Below are 16,998 nucleotides of genomic sequence, written 5' to 3'. Positions count from 1 at the left end.
TTCACTATGTCTTTGAGCTTGGCATAGAACTCATCAAACGACTCATCCTCCTCCATCTTGATCTCTTTAAAGGTTGTATTGAGCCTCTGAAGTTTTGAATCCTTGACAGCCTTGGTTCCTTCATAGGTTGTCTGGAGAATGGTCCATGCTTCCTTAGCAGTTTCAGTAGAAGATATTTTCTTGAATTCCTCATTAGTGACTGTACTGAATAGAGCATTTAGTGCCCTGCTGTTAAAGTTTGCCGCCTTGATCTTAGCATCATCCCAGTCGGCCGACGCTTCTGTAAGCTTAGTCCAGCCTATCTCTACAACTTATCACACTTTGTCATTTAAAGACTACAAGAAAGCTTTCATGTGTATTTTCCATTATGCATAGTTAGTGCTATCAAATAAAGGAGGTATAATAAGAGGCTGTCCTCTATCCATGACAACAAGGGTCAATGGATCACACAGCAAAGATTAACACCTAATCAGAGTGTGCTTGCTCTATACCACTTAATAGGCCAAGAATGTATTGACCCCTTGTGATGAATTAATTAATTAATTAGCCAAATTTATTAATTAATCAAATTAACATGCAAGATACGTGATAGCACAAACAAATCATCAATTAAACTAAATATGCAATGGAAAATAAATAGACACGATAATTTATTTACAAAGGAGAAAACTTATATGACAAAAATCCCACCGGGTGATTTTAAGGTCACCACTCTTGAGAATCCACTATTATCAAAACAAGCGGTTACAAGTAAAGGAATCCCAGTACCTTATACTAACCTACAGTTGAACCCTTACCCCAATACCCAATTAGACTTGTTCTGTAATGACAATCTCTCCTTTTCAATTGACGACTCCCAGTACGTGACTAACCAATTGCGTGGATTCCAGTACGTGACTTAATCACCAACTTGAGAAAGATGTTGGTTGCAAAGTTCTTCAGTTTATCACATGATGAAGATCAAGAAGCTCCTTGATCACAAAACCCTAAGGTGTACAAACACAGCAGCTTCTTCAAGAGAAAGATGAACTAGGGCAAATTTTATCTTCGATCACAATTTGCATGAACAAAACTTTGCTTCACACTTGTGCAACTGTGCAACCTTTTATGGCCCTCAAAATAATCTTTATATTTGTTTAGGGTTATGAGAAAAGAAGGCCTAAACATATAGTCACGGATTGGATGAAAAATTAACTTGAAAAACTGAATTTCATAAACCTCGACAAATAAGGTATATATCGAGCTAACTGTCGAGCTTCAGGCTTCACAGCTTTTTAAACCTCTATTGATGCTAGGTGTTGAGTTTTAAAATCTTGCACTTTCTCACTTGATTCTTGGATAGACTTGCATGGTTTTAACACTTGAATTTGAAACATTGTTTCTTGAAACATTAAACACATCATAGATTTACCAAATTACAATTAAAGTACGTTTTGTCAAAGGATTAGCCAATTATATAAAATATTGACATATGTTCCTAACATTGAATCACATATGTCCTAACAAAGGAGATTAGATAACTACAAGGGATCAGAAGTCGATAATGATGAAGAGGAAGACACAAAATTGGTGGAAGGAGTGGTGGAAAAAGGAAATTTGGACTCATTAAAGACAACTGTTAGGTTCTAAAGACTTAGAATTTTATGTATTTAGAACTCTAATTTGTATTGTTGGCAAACCATGATCAAAATAATGTGTTTAGAAGTGTTTTAGTCTAGCTCAAAGTTGTGCATTTATGTAAAGTTGGAATCGAGTTAAAGCAGGAAAGCATTGTGCCTTTCGGCTTGGCTCGATCGATCGAAGCTCGGGCAGAATGATTTTCTGCAGATTTTTCCAACTCAGCCCTAGGTGTTTTAAAACTTTTTTAGGGTTTCTTATTTGTCTTAAGTATAAAAGGCGAACCCTAACCACGTTTTAGTGTTGCTCATATTGCGGTTTGTGTAAATCTCTTGTGAGATCTAGAGGAGCTTTCCTTTACACAAACTTAGGGTTTTAAAGGAGAAGATTTATCTACACCTTGGTGAGCAACTCAGTTGCTGCCATTGAAGCTTAAAGAAAACACAAGTGGGTGTGCTTGTATCTGGTGGTGAATCCAAGAAAGAAGGAGTCCGTAGATTCGGAGCTTGCACGTGGTCGTGTCAGTAAGTTCTACTGGTTGGTAGCAATAAGAAGTCGAGGGTGGGGGCTTGTAAGTCTTATTGTATGAACTTCGATTCTTTCAAGATAGTGGATTCATGTTTACCTTGAGGATAGTTAGGTCAAATCCTCCCTAGGTTTTTACCGGTTTGGTTTCCTGGGTGATCATATCTTGTGTTATTTATTTTCCGCTACTTTGCATGATTTGATCTTTGTTATTGTGATAACCTATACTTGTTTAATTGAACTAAGTAACAACTTGGCTAATTACCTAGGTTAATTCAATTGTTTTAAGGGGTCTAAAAACTATCAACAACATGTCTAGAAGTGTATACCTGCTTAGTAATAAGGTCAAGATAGAGATAACCTTTAGAGATTGTGGAATAACCTAGAAAGAGGCATTCTTTAGATCTAGGTCCTAATTTATGGGAAGTATAGGACCTGAGACAAGGATAACATGCATAACCAATGACCTTGAGTTGAGATAGATCAGGTTAGGAGTTATACAATTTATGCCAAGGGGACTAAAAATTTAGGACAGAAGTGGGAAGTAAATTGATTAAGGAGACTTTTGTTTGAACAGCAAAAGACCAATAGGTAGTTGAAATGGAAGCATGAGATAGAAATGTGATTGTAGTCTCAATAAGATGCTTATGCTTTCTTTCAACTAAGCCATTTTTATGGAAAGTGTATGAACATGAAATCTGATGTATGATACCATTATGAGATAGGTAAGATTTGAAAGTGGTAGATGTGAATTCCCCACCTCCATCAGACTTGAAGGTCTTAATTTTGGTAGAGAACTGATTTTCAATAATATTTTTTGTTAAGACATATGTGAATCATGTTAGAAACATATGTCAATATAGAATTGGCTAATCCTTTGACAAAGTGCACTTTACTTGTAATTGGATAGATCTAGGATGTGTTTAATGCTTCAAGGAACAAGGTTTCAAGTCTAAGTGTTAAAACCATGCAAGTCTGTCTAAGAATTAAGTGAATAAGTGCTGGATTTTAAATCTTGACAGCTAGTATCTATTGAGGTTTAAAAGGTTGTTTAAGCCCGATGCTCAACAACTGCTCGATAGATAGGGTATCTATCGAGATTTAAGAAAATCAGTTTTTCAGATCTGATTTCACTCCAATCCATGTATAGATGTTTGGGCTTTCTTTTCTCACAACCCTAAACATATATAAGGATTGTTTCAAGTGCAGTCAGAGCTGATGCACATTAATGCAAAAGTTTTTCACAAGCATAGTGTGTATTGGAGACATATGCCTTAATTCATCTTTCTTTTGAAGAAGCTGCTGTGTTTGTACACCGTAGGGTTTTGTAACCAAGGAGCTTCGTGATCTTCATCGTGTGATGAACTGAAGAACTTTGTAGCTAACATCCTTCTCAAGTTGGTGTGTAAGTTGCGTACTGGGATCCGCGCATGAATTGGTTAGTCAAGTACTGGAAGCCGTGTATTGAAAGGAGAGATTGTCATTACAGAACAAGTCTAATTAGGTATAGGGGTAAGGGTTCAACTGTAGGTTGATATAAGGTATTGAGATTCCTTTACTTGTAACCGCTTGTTGTGATAATAGTGGATTTTCGGGGGTGGTGACCTTAAAATCACCCGATGAGGTTTTTGTCGTGTAGATTTTCCCCATTCGTAAATAAATCATCGTGTTAATTTATTTTCCGCTACATTTTAACTTAGTTGGTGATTTGTTTGTGCTTCCACGTATGTTGCATGCTAATTGAATTAATTAATTAACTTAGCTAATTAATTTGTTAATTCATTGTAAGGTTGAATTTATTCAACCATCTAATTGGCTTTATTCCGTGCCAAATTTGCTTGTAATTCAGCATTTAGTAACCCTGTATTTAGGTGGGATTGTTGTAAGGGTAGTGAGTGAGATAGTGTGAAGATTGCTCAAGAGTGTGCAAGAAAACAGAGTGTCGCGGCTGGGACTCGCGGCTTCAACCCGCCAGAAGATGCACACGTGCCAAGCATGCTGGAAGATGAACAGTCATGCTAGCTGGAGCACTACAGGACAAAACAGGACAACTGGCCATACGGTTAACTCGCGACTGGAACTCGCGACTTAGTCAAGCCGCGAGGTCAAGCCGCGAGCCACCCCTGTTTTGGAAAAACCTGACGTTTCGCATTCCTCTTCACTCCAGTATAAATACCCTTTTAACCCATGATTGAAAGAGAGCTTCCAGAGAGAATTTTGAGAGAGAAACCCTAAAGAAAAACCAGATTGTTTCACCCACAATCTCTACCTTAGAGTCTCATCAAAATCCCTCACTCTCTTCCTCTCCATTGTCAAATCCTTGAGAGGCTTTATACCAAACCTGGTTTTCACCAGTATCATCTCTGTGAGACAGACGTTTGGAGTTCTGGGAAGCAGTTAGGAAGGAGCCAATATTCATTGGTTGATGCTACGGTGTAGTAGCGGAATCCGGAAAGCTAGAAAAGAAAAAGGTTCGGCGCAACCTCGTTAGAGCAAGAAGCTTGGAAGGCTTAGGTGCATTGGGTAGATTAGGCTTGGAGGGTCTATTGCTGTCCTTGTATCCCAACTGTATTTTCTAGTGGATTGATTACCGCTTGGAGGGCGGCGGAGAGGTTTTTCGCAGAGGTCTTCGGTTTCCTCTTCGATAACATATCTGGTGTTATCGCTGTGTTTGCATCTTCCTTCCTCTCTATCTCTGCCTTTACATTATCTGCTGTGGTTTATTTTGTTGTGGCTTAGATAGTTGTTTAATCAATTCCATGTTATAGCATATGTTAAGTTTCCGCACACAAGTTGTTTAACATATTGCGTGTGTTGATTAAATTGGTTTTTGGGGGTCTAAACGTTCAAAAGTGTTTTTGTACACGTTTTTGAACTTTCAATTGGTATCAGAGCGGGTACACAGCTGTTTGGTTTCATTACCATTTGTGTGATCCTAGACCCCTGAGTTGTGGTTGTTGTTTTTGTTTATACCATGCTGAATTGTAACTCAAGTGTTTGTGAAAATGTCTCTATGCATATGACTGAAAGGTGTCTTACTGATGACCTTGTAGAGTTATTAAAAACTAAGAAACATGCTAGAGTTTTTGTTCACATGCTGAAATTTCTTGAGAATCAGAATCTTGTCTTACACAGTAGCATATCTGAATCAAAATCATTGATTAAGAAATATAAAAGAAAAAATAGAATGTTGTGTGAGATGATTGAGAATCTGAAAATGAAAAATCAATCTAAAAGTAGCATGAAACCTGATGATGAGTTTGTGTTTGAAGGTCAAGATTGTCTGTCACATGTGAACCTATTTGTGCATACCTCATTAAAGGTGTTTAATGCATGTTTGTGGTATCTTGATAGTGGGTGTTCTCGCCATATGACAGGGGATAAGTCATTGTTTAAGTCACTCAAAGAAAAGGTGGGTGACTATGTGACCTTTGGGGATGGAAGCCATGCTCAAGTCCTAGGCAAAGGAACCATCGAGATACCCGGTTTGCCTCTGTTGAAAGATGTGCTGTTCATAAAAGGGCTGAAGGCGAATTTGCTGAGCATCACTCAAATTTGTGATGACGACTTCCTGGTACAATTCTCCAAGAAAGGATGTTTGATCATCAATAAAGAGGGGATTCAGGTTTTGGAAGGAAATCGGACTACGGATAACTGTTATGGAATAGTTCCCACGGCACCAATATCATGTAGAAGTGCTCGGGTGGATATGTTGGAGCTGTGGCATCACAGATTTGGGCATGCCAACTTCAAACAAGTAGCCAAAGTCTCCAAACTTGAAGCAGTCGAGGGACTTCCTAAGTTTGGAAAAGTAAAGAAGACCATTTGTGGTGCATGTCAAATGGGGAAGCAAACTAAGGCAAGTCATCACAAGGTAAATGTGATAGCCACCTCTCGTTGTTTGGAGTTACTTCATGTTGATCTGATGGGGCCCACCAGAACTGAAAGCCTAGGGGGAAAAAGATATATTATGGTCATTGTGGACGACTACTTAAGATACACTTGGGTTGAATTCCTTAGAGAAAAATCAGAAGCTTGTGAGAGGCTGGAGATTCTGTGCAAGAAACTACAAAATGAAAAGGGGATTCCGATAGCTAAAGTTAGAAGTGATCATGGGAGAGAATTTGAGAATGCAAGATTCGAGTCCTTCTGTGAGAAGAATGGTATTAAAAGAGAGTTTTCAGCTCCCAAAACTCCACAACAAAATGGAGTGGTAGAGAGAAAAAATCGTGTGATTCAGGAGATGGCAAGAGTCATGTTGCTTAATAAGCAAATACCTCAAAATTTTTGGGGAGAAGCTGTCAACACCTCGTGTCATATTGGCAATAGGATTTTCTTTCGAGCTGGTACAAAGAAGACTGCATATGAGATATGGAATGAGAAGAAGCCTAAAGTGAAGTATTTTCGGGTATTTGGAAGTAAATGTTATATCTTAAATGATCGAGAGAATCTTGGGAAGTTTGATGCAAGAAGTGATGAGGGTATTTTTCTTGGCTACTCTACTACAAGTCGAGCATATAGAGTGTTCAACAAGAGAACAAAGACTGTGATGGAATCCATAAATGTCAAGATTGATGATGCCTTACCTAAGGTGGAAATGATTGATGATGTAGAAGGGCCGAGCACCGAAGAGCCTGATGTTGAGGTAGAAGCTTTGGATATAGAAGGTGAAGAACCTATACCAGAAGTAGAATCGACTCCCATCAACCCAAGAAGGGAAACGAGATCGATGTCTAGAACTTCAAGTCCTCTTACTCCTCCAGAAGTTCATCCTCCTATCTCTCGTAGTGATGAAGTTTCCACTTCAAAAAGGCCTTCCTCAAGAATTCTCAAGAATCATCCGGAAAGTAATATCATAGGATCACTTGATGACGGTCTTCGCCTCAGGAAATGAAATATTCTGCTAGCCAATCATGTAACATATCACTGTTATCTTGCACAGTTTGAACCAAAGAGGGTTGAAGAGGCTCTTCTAGATGAGAATTGGGTTGAATCAATGCATGACGAGCTGAATCAGTTTGTGAGGAATGACGTGTGGGAACTTGCTCCACGGCCTGAGAACGTTCATGTTATAGGCACAAAGTGGATTTTTAAAAACAAAACTGATGAAGATGGAGAGATAATTCGAAACAAGTCTCGGTTGGTGGCTCAAGGCTACACACAAGTAGAAGGGGTGGATTTTGATGAATCATTTGCTCCGGTGGCAAGACTCGAATCCATTCGAATCCTCATGTCCATTGCGTGCACTTTGAAGTTCAAACTTTATCAAATGGATGTTAAGTGTGCTTTTCTGAATGGATATCTAAATGAAGAGGTTTTTGTTGAGCAACCAAAAGGATTTGAGGATCCTCATTTTCCAGATCATGTATTAAGATTGAAGAAAGCACTGTATGGTTTAAAACAAGTGCCTAGAGCCTGGTACGATCGTCTTACACATTATCTTCTAGATAGAGGTTTCAAGAGAGGGTATGCTGATCGAACTCTATTTGTCAAAAATGATGAAGATTATCTCCTTGTGGCATAAGTCTATGTTGATGACATAGTGTTTGGAGCAACTATCGAAGATCGTGCTACTGAATTTTCTGAGGAGATGAAGAAGGAGTTTGAGATGAGCATGGTGGGGGAGCTCACATTCTTTTTGGGTCTTCAAGTCAAACAACAGAAGGAGGGTATATTTGTATCTCAAGAGAAGTATGCCAGAAATATTGTCAAGAAGTTTGGCCTAGACTCCAAAAAACATGCCTCCACTCCCATGAGCTCTGCCACTAAACTGAATGTGGATTCATCAGGAGTTGAAGTAAGTCCCACATTGTATAGGAGCATCATTGGAAGTTTGCTCTACCTTACAGCAAGTAGACCGGACATTGCTTTCAGTGTGGGCGTTTGTGCCAGGTACCAAGCTAATCCGAAGGAATCTCATCTGATTGCTGCTAAACGAATCATTCGATATGTGAATGGTACTGCAAACTATGGTCTGTGGTATTCAAAAGACTCAAATGCGTGTCTTGCTGGGTATTCGGATGCTGACTGGGCTGGCAGTGTAGACGATCGGAAAAGCACTTCAGGCGGCTGTTTTTATCTTGGTAACAATCTTGTTTCATAGATGAGCAAGAAGCAGAATTCAGTGTCTCTATCTACTGCAGAAGCAGAGTACATCGCTGCTGGAAGTTGCTGCACTCAGCTTCTTTGGATGAAGAAATTACTTCATGACTATGGAATTCCTCAAGAAACAATGTGTGTCTTCTGTGACAACACCAGTGCCATCAATCTTTCCAAAAATCCTGTTCAGCATTCAAAATCCAAACACATAGAGATACGTTAACATTTCATTCGGGATTTGGTAGAGGAAAGAGTTGTGTGTCTTGAGTTCATACACACTGACAATCAAAAGGCGGATATCTTCACCAAGCCTCTCGATGGTCCACGGTTTGAATCACTCCGTAAGACCATTGGTGTCGGTACAATTCCTTGACTCTCTTGTGTGTTGTGTGCTTCATTTTTTTTTATATCTGTCTGTGTTGGAGCACACACTTCTTTTTGCAACTTGTTTCTTGTTTGCTTGTTCTTTTGTGTTTGCTGCTGGTTATGTTTGTGTTTGATTCATTCTTTTTGTTTCTTGAGTCAAAAATCCAAAAATTACATAAAAATTTGAAAATCAAAAAGCTTGATTGACTTTGTTGAGTTTTTGTCTTAAAACTCGTTTTGCCTTGTACCTTTGTGCTAATGGCTTTGTGCATTTTCGAGCATTGCTTGTTTTCATGCACTCATATCACTATGGGAAAAATCTTGAAATCTATTTGATTGTTGTAAATAGATCTTCAAACTTGTCATGAATGATTAGTGAATGGTTATGTTGATCTTGAAACATGCATAGACTTGTGTCTATATCTCTTCCCACTTTTTATTCTTTTGCTAAAAAGAGCTCACCAAATGTAAATCTCCAAATGAAAAGAGATATTGAGCTGCAAAAGCCTGTCGCACATTCTAGTATTTGACTAGGAAAAAGGGTAAGCGACCTTATATTAAAAGTGAAATTTCTTTCAAAAAGGCCAAAGGCCTGTTCTTCAAAGAAAAATGTTGTCTATCCCTCTCACAATGAGAGATGATTGCCTCAAAAGATCAAATGTTAAGGCTGAAAGTGGAGTCAAATGAAAAGCTCCAAGTTATGTTATCAAGTTGTGTGGGAGGTCATATATTCATATTTCTATAATTGAGATTGGTCACATGATCTAGTGCTAATTGTGTATGCCTTGGTTGAATTGATCATTGAAGCTTCACATTAGACAAATGACTATCTCAGTGTTGATATCCACACACAACACACAAGTTTATGTTCAATAAATGCCATATTCATTTGTGTGATTGTACTTGATAAAATGTGTTTTCACATGCTCAATCTTTGTTAATTCAAGCACAAAAAGATTTTTGAGTGTTTTAGGTGTTTTTGGAAAGTATTTTGTTGGAAAAATCTGAAAATTTCAAAAATATTGTTTTGCCCTGTTTTGGCGGCTCAGTCGCGGGTATGTCAAGTTGCGAGCCTCAGTCGCATCTTCGCTGGTCAGTTTTGGCGACTTGTTCGCGAGTGGAAGGTCCAGTCGCGAGATTCACTCAGAGATTTTCGCGGCTTAGCTCGCGACTCACTCGTGGGTAGACCTTCCAGTCGCGAAAAACACTTAGAAAATTTTTTTTTCAAAATTTTGTTCTTGAGTGATTTGGCGGCTTGATCTGGCGACTATGTGGCGACTTACTCCAGTCGCGAAAATCGCGTGTTTTGGACATACAGGGGCAGTTTTTAAAATTTTCTGTTTTCCCTCGATCTTTTTGTGACTGTTCATTGTTTTTTTTTCTTCTGCACTTTCCCTTTCACACCGTGCCTCCATTGTCGATCTCCATTGTTTGCTTCTTCTCAGCTAAAAATCGTCGACTAACAGGTATGGTTCTCTGTCTTGAACTCTAATTTTCCTATTGTCATGGTTTGTCCTCTGGATTAGTCACGTTTGAGTGTGGGTTTTGTGATGGGTTTTGTTGTCATCGTTGTCCTTTCTTAGCTTATGGTAACCTGTGCTTCTGGTTTTGAGCTAATTTATTTTGTTGGCTGTGTTCTTCATCATGTGCTTAGCTAGGGTTAGCTAATTTTTGTCTGATCTGATGTTGCTATCATGTTTCACTTTGATCTTGTGTGGTATCTTGTTGATGTGGTGTTGATTTTGGTCCTTTTACAGCTGTTTATGTGGTTATATTTGATCTCTCTACTGTGTAGTTCTAATTTGGGCCTTTGGTGTCCCTCATTGTTACTTTCTGACCATACTCATCGAGCTGTTAGGGTTTCTTCATTGTTCCTACATTTTCACTAACCCACTGCTGATATAGTCTGTTGGATTGTGTTTTGTCATTTCCCTTGTTTATAATACAGACTGGTCATGTCTCCATTCAAAAAGGCTGCTGTGAAAGGAGGTTCTTCCAAAGGGAAGGAACCCGTAATTGATGTTGATGAAGACACACCTCTCCCGAAAGTGACTCGCTCTTCATCACAGCGATTCGATCCCAATAAGTTCAGATCCTATTCAGCATATCAGTCATATGAGAATTTCTTTCTTCATGCCACACCACTACTAGAGAGAGTTGTGGATCTGCCTTCACTTCATAACACTGACATTCCGATATGTTTTGCTCACAAGGATTGGAATTACCTTCTCTCGGATCCGGATATCGTGTATGAAGAGTTGGTTAAAGAATTTTATGCTAATGCAATTGTGGAAGGAGATGAACTTAAGTGCTGGGTTCGGCAAAAGAGCTTTTCTGTCTCTCCTACATACCTGGCAGAAATTCTTCACATCAACAGACCCATTTTTCGTCATTCACCGGTCTATGATGATCTATGTCCTGATGAGGAGCTTCTCAAACAAAGTCTTGGTCAAGACTTGGAATTCTCACCCAATGGAAAATCCATCAGTGTTTCCTCCCTTTCTCCGAAACTGCGAGTGCTTACAATTGTGATGTTTCACAATTTGTACCCTTTATCTAGTACTGGGTATATGAATCTCGGACGTGCTTTGTTTCTTCATGATCTGGTCTCTGATGAAGAAATTGACATTTGTGCTCACATCTTTCATGTTCTGCGCAAAACGGTTCTTCGCAGTGAGTCTCGGATATGCATTCCTTTCTGTAGTCTCATTTCACGGATCTTGAAGCTCAAGGGAATTTATCCAACGGCTGATGAGTCTCCTATCCCCAAACCAAGTCCGATCAACATGCGCACATACAATGCAAGTGTTGGACATAGTCGGAAGAGAGCCAAACCAGAAACTTCTGCACCTCACAGTGACTCTCAGTTCAGCAATCTCTCCCTCGATGAGAAACTTGATTGCATTGTCTCCTCTGTCCACGAGTTGAATACAAAGATGTCTGGACTCACTGCTTCTCTACACCATCAAAGCAACCGATGGGATATGAAGTTTACTTCTCTTCAGACTCAGTTGGATCAAATTCAGAGAAAACTAGAAGAAGATGACTAGCCTATTCCATGACAAAAAGGGGGAGTGATAGGCATAATCAGAGGGGGAGGATATTACCCTAAGGGTGAGTGTCTTTATTTTTTTTGTTTCCTTCTTCTCTTTAAGTTGATATATTATGTTTTGTAAAACTGTTATTCAGGTATTTGTTGGTTTGTACCCATATGCTTTTGTAAGCTTTCAGGGTTATTGTTTTATGCATAGTTTGTAGGCCTTGTGGTATGTACCATGCTTAAGTGCAGCCTTTATGCTATGTTGAAATCAGTACTTTAATCTAAATGTTCTGCATTTTGGTTTATGTACTGTCACTCTTGTGCCCTTGTAGGATTGTTCCTAGATGCATATGCCTTGTGTGCTATGCATTGGTTGAGTGTTGAGCATACAAGTGTCTTGCCTTGTGCTTGTTAACTTGTATGTCCTTGTGTTCATTCCAAGTGTGAATGAGCACTGTGATCACTACCTTGTGGTGTTCACTTGGTTGATCAAGCCATGGTTTGTTTATTAACTCCATTTTTGCTTGATCTCATGTTGCCTGTTTCATATGCATTTATAATTTTCTGCTTACAATGATCATGGTGTATTGTTGTGTTTCAGGAGTTTATGTTCATATGATTCAAGTGCTTCACAGCTTCTAGAGTTAGGTGTGAGTGAGTTTTGATCAACTGTTCCCAACTCACATGTTAAGTCTAGAGTCTGTTTTAGGGTTTTGTCACGGAATAGCCAAAGGGGGAGATTGTAAGGTTGAATTTATTCAACCATCTAATTGGCTTTATTCCGTGCCAAATTTGCTTGTAATTCAGCATTTAGTAACCCTGTATTTAGGTGGGATTGTTGTAAGGGTAGTGAGTGAGATAGTGTGAAGATTGCTCAAGAGTGTGCAAGAAAACAGAGTGTCGCGGCTGGGACTCGCGGGTGGACTCGCGGCTTCAACCCGCCAGAAGATGCACACGTGCCAAGCATGCTGGAAGATGAACAGTCATGCTAGCTGGAGCACTACAGGACAAAACAGGACAACTGGCCATACGGTTAACTCGCGACTGGAACTCGCGACTTAGTCAAGCCGCGAGGTCAAGCCGCGAGTCACCCCTGTTTTGGAAAAACCTGACGTTTCGCATTCCTCTTCACTCCAGTATAAATACCCTTTTAACCCACGATTGAAAGAGAGCTTCCAGAGAGAATTTTGAGAGAGAAACCCTAAAGAAAAACCAGATTGTTTCACCCACAATCTCTACCTTAGAGTCTCATCAAAATCCCTCACTCTCTTCCTCTCCATTGTCAAATCCTTGAGAGGCTTTATACCAAACCTGGTTTTCACCAGTATCATCTCTGTGAGACAGACGTTTGGAGTTCTGGGAAGCAGTTAGGAAGGAGCCAACATTCATTGGTTGATGCTACGGTGTAGTAGCGGAATCCGGAAAGCTAGAAAAGAAAAAGGTTCGGCGCAACCTCGTTGGAGCAAGAAGCTTGGAGGGCTTAGGTGCATTGGGTAGATTAGGCTTGGAGGGTCTATTGCTGTCCTTGTATCCCAACTGTATTTTCTAGTGGATTGATTACCGCTTGGAGGGCGGCGGAGAGGTTTTTCGCCGAGGTCTTCGGTTTCCTCTTCGATAACATATCTGGTGTTATCGCTGTGTTTGCATCTTCCTTCCTCTCTATCTCTGCCTTTACATTATCTGCTGTGGTTTATTTTGTTGTGGCTTAGATAGTTGTTTAATCAATTCCATGTTATAGCATATGTTAAGTTTCCGCACACTAGTTGTTTAACATATTGCGTGTGTTGATTAAATTGGTTTTTGGGGGTCTAAACGTTCAAAAGTGTTTTTGTACACGTTTTTGAACTTTCATTCATCACAAGGGGTCAATACATTCTTGGCCTATCATTTTTGAAATGAACAAACTTATCAAAGACTTGAGGTTTACTTTGCAACAAATAAATCCAGGTGAATCTAGTAAAATGATCAATGAAAAGAACATAATATTCAAAGCCATTCATTGATGTAACAGGAGCTGGACCCTATAAATCAGAATGAACAAGTTCGAAAGGACTCGATGCAGTAAATTGAGACTTGGGAAAAGGAAGTTTATGCATTTTTCCATATAAGCAATGTGTACAAGAGTAATCAGAATTAGTACACTTATTTGATACATATTTGAACTTTGGAAAAAGAACATGAAGAACTTGATCATGTGGGTGACCTAGTCTCATGTGCCAAAGAGTTTTATTGAAAACAGAAGACAAAGCAACATTGTTGCAGAGTTTGGAAGTAAGGGAAAGCTTTGAAGCTTTGTGAGGATATATAGATGGGATAGACACCACCTTCACTCTTGCCCTGGTAGAGAACATTCCCCTTGGCCAAAGCCTGAATAGAAAGGATGTTTTCATCAAAATAACACTAGCAATTATTGTCATGTCAAACTTTATGCTCAAATGCAAGACTAGAAGCAATGGAAGGAACCCCGAGGACATTTTTTAAGATGAAGAGCAAAATAAGATGAAGGAATAGTGGTATTACCAACATGAGTGATAGGCAGATTTTGACCATTGCCAACTATGAGATGACCTTGACCATTGTAGGGCTTAGGAAAGCTTAGATGATTAAGACTTGAGGTCACATGATCTGTGGCTGCATTGTCAGCAAGCCAAGGTTGTTCTCGAGCAAGACATGCATTCGAGGCAGTAGCCATAGCAGCAAGTTTTGTAGGTGGATGCTTTCCATGATAAGCATAGTCCATCCTATGATAGCAATCAATAGCCTAATGTCCAAGTTTACCACAGATTTTGCAAGTTGGCCTCTTTGATTTAGTACCAGAAAACTGATTTTGTGAGAACTGATTGAACTGATTCTGTGGAGTGTTAGAGTTTCTTCCCCCTCGAGCTCCTCTATTGTTGTAGTTGCCTCTACCCCTTCCTCTATTGTTGTAAGACTGATTGTAGGACTGATTATAGCCATTATTGTTGTTTGGCCTTGAGTTGAAAGTAGCTGCCATAGCAAAGACAGGATCTTTAACTTCCAAACCTTCATTCAAGTACTCTTCTTTTGCATTGAACATTGTAGCAAGCTCATCAAAGCTAAGTTAAGTGCTTCTAGTATTTTATAGCAGATCTAAAAGCATTATAGTTCTTAGGTATCCCCTTGATTGCTATATGAAGCAATTCTTCATCATCAACAATTACACCAACAGCTAAAAGCTTGTCTCTAACCACTTTGATTTTCTGTAGATAAATGTCCATAGAATCAGTGCCTTTCTTAATGTTATGCAACTCTTCTTCGAGATTCATTACATGAGACCTAGAAATAGATGAAAACCTATTCTCTAGAACCTTCCACACCTCCATTGCAGTGGTACACTCAACTGTTAAAGCCAAAATAGGGGGAGAAAGTGTGGAACTCATAAAGGTGAGCAAAGCCTTTTCTTTTGACCTCCAATTCACATAATCTGGATTCAGAATTTCTGTGAACGAACTAGAAAGATCCTTAAGATACTTCTCTGGAATCAATTAAGGTTCCTCCAAGAGTTCAAACATCGAGTAAGTTTCTAAGACCATAGTGATCTGGTGCTTCCAAACTATGTAGTTTGTGTTGTCTAGCTTAATAGTCACCAGGTTAGCCACATTAGATAACAACAGCAGAGGTTGATTCATTACACTTACAGTGGAACTTGAAGGAGCTGTAGAGGAAGAAGCCATAGCTGAGCTTATGCTGCCATGGTTGAGCTATATTTGCAGAGATCGAAGGCTCTGACACCATGAAGAAATTCTAACAGAGAAAATCTAACAATGTTTAGCAAGATTGAAGAGCAACAAACAATTACAAGAGAGAAGGAAAGAAAGAAAGAGAGAGAGATATCAAAGAGAAATTGTATTTGATCTTGCTTAATTTATACTGTGCTGCTAGATATAGTATTTAGACAGGTAGACCTCCCTAACTGAATAAAACAGAACTCCTGTAAATACGAAATAGATCCGTAAAAGGTGGAGAAGGTTGATCAAATCTGCCTAACTGAAAAGCCTGCCAATACCAACTAATTCTTGAATCTTCAATATGACACCGTTTGAGCAAAACCAATACAGAAGCCATTTGCTTTAATAAAACGGTGTGTTTTAGTCTATAGGTTTGATGAAACGATGCGTTTGACTGGCTTTGGTCTTCAAGCTTAATGAAACGGAACGTTTTGCTTTATCATCTTCAACATGGTGCACATATATAGTTCTAAATTTCTAATTTTTATTAGAACTTTTGATTCATGGTAGGTAGGTTGCTCATTTAAAAAGTCTTACTTATGTAATGATACAAAAACTCACTACTCAATAGGATTGTTATTTCCGAAAAGTTGTTTTTGATTGAAGAACTTTAATTTTGAATGCCTGCGTTTTTGGAGCTTTGATCTAACACTAAGTAACTATTTTTCTGAAGCCTTTTGTTGTTCTAATTTGCTCTTGCTAGTTTGTCGCTAGTTTCACAGATCTAACTTTTTTGGATCTATGAAATTCCTTTTCCCCTGAATAACTATTTTTCTAAAGAGGATCATATATCAACTATTATTTGATAACATATTAAAAAAATAAAAAAAGATTTAACCAATGCACAAAGCTCTCACTTTTGCATAGAGTCAGAGAGAGATCATGATAGGCAGCCTTACCTCCAATTTCTTGGAGAGTTTGATACCTGGACTCGAGCCTGAAATTTGTTGCTTTGATAGCATATGCTACAAATAATTGTCAAGACTTGTCGACCTTTGAACTAAGGTCAAACATGGTGCTTTAACCCACAACTTGGGTTTGACCTTTCTTTGTTATTTGAAATATGACTTTTTAGTGTTATAGTTCTTCTTTCAACAACTAGCAACTAAATATTTGCTTTTCAATTATAGAGGCCACATTTGAATATCAGAGGATTAGTATGTTTAAAATGTGTTGAAAAAACTGCCTTACCAGACCACATTCACAGAAATGATTTAAGACGGGGAAAGAAATCCATCAGGAAAATAGTATTATATGGTTAGTCAAAGTGTTTTTCCAGATATAGGAATCATCAAATTAGTTTGGTTCTAGCACTCCTACATGGTTTAAAAGAAAAAGGAAGACATATATATGGTTAAAATTTCTAGACAGGATGCAACAAATAACAATTGTGGTTTCAAGGCCCTGTCATGAATATTTGATGAGAGCACAAGAGCAATTATGTAGATTGAGTAGTCAATATTTTTTTAAAAGTTAGACTGACCCACAGATCTTATAATGTTTTTTCTTGAATATTCGGAAAATGAGATGACTGCAAATATTGTTTGGAATTTCCTTATGACATGTCATTTGGGTTCAGTCTCTTTTGTATTTGTTGGCTCA

At 38.7% G+C, this 16,998-nt stretch overlaps 1 long non-coding RNA gene across 1 annotated transcript; it reads right to left on the bottom strand.

The window, feature by feature from the left end:
* Window positions 1–13,713: 13,713 nt before the first annotated feature.
* LOC126700058 (uncharacterized) lies at window positions 13,714–15,779 on the bottom strand. Its single transcript, XR_007646988.1, has 2 exons — window positions 14,168–15,779; window positions 13,714–14,014 (listed from the first exon to the last, which is right to left on the bottom strand). It is a non-coding gene; the product is annotated as an uncharacterized LOC126700058 (long non-coding RNA).
* Between the last annotated feature and the right edge of the window lie 1,219 nt (window positions 15,780–16,998).

The sequence above is a fragment of the Quercus robur genome, chromosome 9 (genome assembly GCF_932294415.1).
Source record: "Quercus robur chromosome 9, dhQueRobu3.1, whole genome shotgun sequence".
Taxonomy (NCBI): Eukaryota; Viridiplantae; Streptophyta; class Magnoliopsida; order Fagales; family Fagaceae; genus Quercus; species Quercus robur.
Note: the sequence above shows the minus strand (reverse complement) of the source record. Positions and strands in the feature narration are given on the sequence as shown.